This window comes from Macrobrachium nipponense, chromosome 21 (genome assembly GCF_015104395.2).
Source record: "Macrobrachium nipponense isolate FS-2020 chromosome 21, ASM1510439v2, whole genome shotgun sequence".
Classification (NCBI taxonomy): domain Eukaryota; kingdom Metazoa; phylum Arthropoda; class Malacostraca; order Decapoda; family Palaemonidae; genus Macrobrachium; species Macrobrachium nipponense.
The window spans coordinates 80,593,576-80,599,730 of NC_087212.1; the positions used below are offsets into that span (position 1 = coordinate 80,593,576).

General features: G+C 41.2%; 1 protein-coding gene across 1 annotated transcript in view; it reads right to left on the bottom strand.

Annotated features, from left to right (window-relative positions):
- Positions 1 to 6,155, bottom strand: part of LOC135198200 (zwei Ig domain protein zig-8-like) — a 129,739-nt gene that overhangs the window by 91,332 nt on the left and 32,252 nt on the right. The gene's annotated exons all lie outside the window — the stretch shown is intronic.

Sequence of the window (6,155 nt, forward strand, 5' to 3'; positions counted from 1 at the left end):
TAATCCGGGACCAACCACCCCCAGGGGAACTTACTGACACTCCAACCAGGGTCATTTCCACCGCATGTGCCAGCCAACCCCCACAGTGAGTGACTGCCCACTCCCCCTGTCTAACCCCCCATCCACCCAAATGATCAGAGCATTCATCTCCCATCTTCGTGAGTAGCCATGGATACATTAAACATAATATCTTGGAATATATTTGACCTCAAGCAGAACATTCCTCTCCTGAACATGTTCTGCAAAAACTTCAAAGGCATCATTGCATTACAAGAAATGCTCCTCTGGCCACATGACCTTGCCATCTGCAATTCAATTCATGAAGACTTCAGAACCTTCTTGACTTCATCGATGCAAGTTACAGATCAAATCATAGCTGGTCGCCCGAAAGGGGGCCTCACTTTCCTGTGGCACAAATCGATAGACAATATGATAAAGGTGATGACCTTCAGGAGTGACAGATTGCTGGGGCTTCAAGTGACAGTAGGGAGCTCTAAAATCCTAATCATTAATGTTTATATGCCATGGGAAAATAACAATAATTTTGATCATTACTGCATGACCCTAGGGGAGTTACACAGTATTATTCATGATTCGCCTGCTGATCATATTTGTATAATCGGGGACTTTAATTCTCCCCCCACAAAACAGTTTCATAATGAACTTACTCGCTTCTGTCAAAATCATGCTCTCCAAATTAGTGATGTAATGCTCCTCCCTCCCTCCTCCTATCCATGTGTACATAATAGAGCGCATGCTATTACAACCTGCTGGCTGGACCACTGAATCATATCTCCACAACTTCATGATTCTATTATGACCTGCAATATTTGCTCTTATCTTGCAATGTGCTAGGATCACATCCCATTACAGGTATCATTCAGTATCCTATCCCTCCCTACCGTGAACCCCCTAACTGATCGTCCACCAGCAGTAAACTGTGATTTTAAAAACCAACAGAAAACCAGATACTTTAGGATGACCACGGAAACCAGGTTGCGGTCAATAGTTCAACCGGCAGATGCCTTACTTTGTACCAACACAAATTGTAGAAATGACCACCACAGGAGGGATCTGAATGAATATTCTATTCGAACATAATCTCCGCTATGCTTGCTTCGGGCAGGACTGCCTATAGATTTCGTCAAGGCAATTCTCGCAATTCTGGATGGAATGACTTGGTTAAAGATCTGTATACATACTCACGAGAAATGTTTTTACTGTGGAGGCAAAATGGTAGCTCCAGGGAAGGGTACACTGCATTACTAATGAGACAGGCGAGAGTGCAGTTCAAACTTGCTCTTAAGCACTGCAGGTTAAATGAAATACAACTAAGAGCCGGTGCAATGTCTAGAAACTTAGAATCTGATGATTATCCTCGTCTTTGGAAAGATATTCAGTCCTTAAATCCCAAAACTAAAAAGCTATCACAGAGAGTAGGGGAAGCAGTCGGAGACGAAGCTATCGCAAGTATGTGGGGCGATCCCTTCAACAACATCCTGAATTGCATAAATGATCAAGATTCCTGAAGGGATGTAAATAACCTCCTTACTGACAACATTCAATTTCATTTTGCAGACCGTATTATTCCAGGTAACATCAGCGATGCCATAAACAGCTTACCTAATAATAAATCGCCCAGCTGTGATGGTCTTCCTGCAGAGGCTTTCAAATTCTACCATCCGATAATTTACATTTTGCTAGCTGCCCTATTCAATGCGTGAATAATTCACTGGTTTCTTCCAGACTCCCTACTCTTAGTTCACTTGATACCATTAATCAAAAACAAGCTAAATGATGCAGCTGACCCTGGCAATGATTGCATCGAAGATACTTGAGTCGGTTCTTCTAGTGAGACTTCTCTCCTTTCTACACACCACTGACAACCAGTTCGGGTTTAAAGCAAACCACTCAACCGACACCTACATCTACATACTGAAAGATTTGCTGAACTACTACCTATCATCAGCCTCTCCTGTTTTCCTTTATTTTGTAGATTTGAGAAAAGCATTTGAAAGAGAAAACTACCTGAAGCTCTTCCTGAAGCTGCATAAAAGGGGCACACCCCTTTATCTAATTGGCATTTTACATTGCTGGTTCTCCACACAGCTATTCTGTGTCAAATGGGGTATCGTATTATCATACACCTTCGGCTCCCTAAACGGGCTTCGGCAAGGGGGCATTCTCTCTCCATACCTGTTTAATACATACACAGATGCCTTGAATGTCAAACTGAACTCACTCCCAATCGGATGCACCGTCAATGAAACAACTATAAACAACCTCTGTTGCGCTGACGATATGGTTCTGATTTCCCCATCAGTGCAAGGTCTCCAATGACTCATCGACACTTGCAGCCAATATGCAGAGGAATTTGATATAATCTACAATGAAACCAAGACCCAGTGCATGTCGCTGCCCCCGAGATTGCTTAAGCATATTGCAGAACCACAAATGTTTCTCCGAAACTATCGGCTGGAATTTGTGCACGAATTTCCGTTTTTGGGTCATATTATCGCAGATGAGCTAAAAGATACAGCAGACATTGAATAGAGGCGTCGTAAACTATGTGCAACTGGCAACCTGATTGCAAGGAGGTTTGCCTTCTGTTACCAAGACATGAAACTGTTGCTCTTCTGCTCATATTGCTACAGTATCTATGGGTGTTCCCTCTGGACGAACTATACCCGAGAGACCATGAGACGCATTACTGTTGTGCACAGTGACATTCTGAGACGCCTCACAAACACTCCCCGCTACCACTCCGCCACACAGATGTGCATAGAAAACAACCTGGACAATTTAAAAATCATTGTTATGCGAACAATGTCCAGTCTGGTAACTCGAGTGAGAAACAGCAGCAACTCGCTCATACAAAGCATCCTAAGGAGTGAAGCAAGAAGATCTAAATTGTGGGTAAGATGGGAAAATGAGGCCTTTGTCCCCTAAAGGACTTAAACTCTGTATTGGCAAGATGTCATCTATAGATTTTGTCATTATTGCATTTATTGCTAATATTTTAATTTTTCATTATCACTGTGATTACTATCAAGTTAAAGTTTTTTAACATTCAATTTTTGTATTTAGCCCTCTGGACCTGACTACTGTAACCAGCTAAGGTCTCTAGCTGAAATTTAAGTTATATAATATGTGCACTAATTGTTATTACTTTCAATGAATATTTTTTCCTCACCAATATTATTACTGTATTGCCAGTATTATGATTACTATCTTTTATGCTACCTCAGCTATTTTGTGGATAAGTGCTGATTATTCATATTTTTTTATCATGTCTCATGTATCTAGATTGTGTATGTTACTGTCTGTATTTTGTATATTCCATGTATATGGCCCTGAGCTGAAATAAAGGACATTATTATTATTATTATTATTATTATTATTATTAGTTATTATTATTATTATTTTTTTTTTTTTTTTTTTTTTTTTTTGCTCTATCACAGTCCTCCAATTCGACTGGGTGGTATTTATAGTGTGGGGTTCCGGGTTGCATCCTGCCTCCTTAGGAGTCCATCACTCTTCTTACTATGTGTGCCGTTTCTAGGATCACACTCTTCTGCATGAGTCCTGGAGCTACTTCAGCCTCTAATTTTTCTAGATTCCTTTTCAGGGATCTTGGGATTGTGCCTAGTGCTCCTATGATTATGGGTACGATTTCCACTGGCATATCCCATATCCTTCTTAATTTCTATTTTCAGATCTTGATACTTATCCATTTTTTCCCTCTCTTTCTCTTCAACTCTGGTGTCCCATGGTATTGCGACATCATGAGTGATACTTTCTTCTTGACCTTGTCAATCAACGTAACATCTGGTCTGTTTGCACGTATCACCCTATCCGTTCTGATACCATAGTCCCACAGGATCTTTGCCTGATCGTTTTTCTATCACTCCTTCAGGTTGGTGCTTGTACCACTTATTACTGCAAGGTAGCTGATGTTTCTTGCAACAGGCTCCAGTGGAGGGCTTTTGCTACTGAATCATGCCTCTTTTTGTACTGGTTCTGTGCAAGTGCCGGGCATTCACTTGCTATGTGGGTTTATGGTTTCACTTTTCGTATTGCACTTCCTGCATATGGGAGAGATGTTATTTCCGTCTATCGTACTTTGAACATATCTCGTTCTTAGGGCCTGATCTTGTGCCGCTGTTATCATTCCTTCAGTTTCCTTCTTTAGCTCTCCCCTCTGTAGCCATTGCCAATTGTCATCGCTGGCTAGTTCTTTAGTCTGTCTCATGTATTGTCCGTGCATTGGTTTGTTGTGCCAGTCCTCTGTTCTTTCTGTCTTTCTCCTGTCTGTATATTTCTGGGTCTTCGTCTACTTTTATTAGTCCTTCTTCCCATGCACTCTTTAGCCACTCGTCTTCACTGGTTTTCAAGATATTGCCCCGCCCCAGTGCCCTGTTTTCGATGTTGACGCAGTCCTCTATACTTAGTTAGTCTCTCCCTCCTTCCTTTCGTGTTATGTATAGTCTGTCCGTATTTGCTCTTGGGTGTAGTGCTTTGTGTATTGTCATATGTTTCCTGGTTTTCTGATCTATGCTGCGGAGTTCTGCCTTCGTCCATTCCACTATTCCTGCGCTGTATCTGATTACTGGCACTGCCCATGTTTATGGCTTTATCATATTTCCGGCGTTGAGTTTTGACTTGAGTATCGCCTTGAGCCTCTGCATATATTATTATTATTATTATTATTATTATTATTATTATTATTATTATTATTATTATTATTATTATTATCATATTTCCGGTGATGAGTTTTGACTTGACTATCGCCTTGAGTCTCTGCATGTATTCTTTCCTAATCGTGTCTTTCATCTCTTAGTGTTTTATATCCCCTCCTTCCATTATTCCCAGCTATTTGTATCCCGTCTCATCTATGTGTTTGATGTTGCTCCCATCTGGTAGCTTTATCCCTTCAGTCCTTGTTACCTTGACCTTTTGTATGTTGACCAAGGCCTATTTTTCTATTCCAAACTCCATCCTGATGTCCCCAGATACAATCCTTACAGTCTGGATTAGGGTATCTTACCATACAGCTTGATGTCGTCCATGAACATTAGATGGTTAATTCTGTTGCTTCTTTTCTTGAGTTGGTACCCAGCATCCATCTTCTGCAGTACTTTTGTCATGGGAATCATCACTACTACGAAGAGTAGTGAGGACAATGAGCCACCCTGGAAGATCACTCTCTTGATATTAACCTTGGCTATTCTTATTCCAGAGCTTGTAAGTATTGTATTCCAGTTGTGCACTGTATTTTTGAGGAAGCTGATGGTGCTTTCCTCTGCCCCATATATTTTCAGGCATTCTATAAGCCATGTGTGTGGTATCATGTTGAAGGCTTTCTTATAGTCTATCCAGGTTGGAGCTGGTCTTTTGTGCCCCTACACTTCCTTCTGCAGCCTTTATGTTGGTGGGGGATGGTGTTTGTATCCTCTAGGTAGTTGTATAGCCTTTCACTGATGATACCTGTTAGTAACTTCCACATTATTGGTAGGAAGGTGATAGTCCTGTAGTTACTGGCTATATTTCCCTTACCCTAGTCTTTCTGTACTAAGGATGTTCTTCCTGTGGTCATCCATTTGCGGTGCATGGTGATTTGTGATACAATGCTGGAGTTGTTCTGCTATTCGTGGGTGTAGAGCCTTAAATTTTTTGAGCCAATATCCATGGACTTCATCAGGACCTGGGGCTTTCCAGTTGGGCATTTTCTTTAGTTGGTGTCTGACTGTGTCTGTCGTGATCTTGGTGAATCTTTGTTTTATTCTCCCTGTTTCTTCTTCCTTAACTTCCTGGAGCCATGTTGCACTCTTGTTGTGTGATACCGGATTGCTCCATATGTTTTCCCAGAGTCCCTTACTTGGTTCGGCTTCAGGAATTTTTTGGTGGTTGTCTTCGCCTCTTAGTTGGCTGTATAATCTTTTCTGGTTGGTTCCGAATAGTTTGTTCTGTTGGTATCCCTTAATCCTGTTCATGTACCGTTGGATCTTATGCGCTTTGGCCTTAAGCCTCTGTTTTACATCTTTTATTGTGTTTTTTAGTCCTCGCTCCTATACTGTGTATATCTCGTGAGTTCCTCCCTTGTTTTCTTGCTTCTTAGCCTTTTTTTTGCCATCTCTTTTAGTTTACTCAAGTCA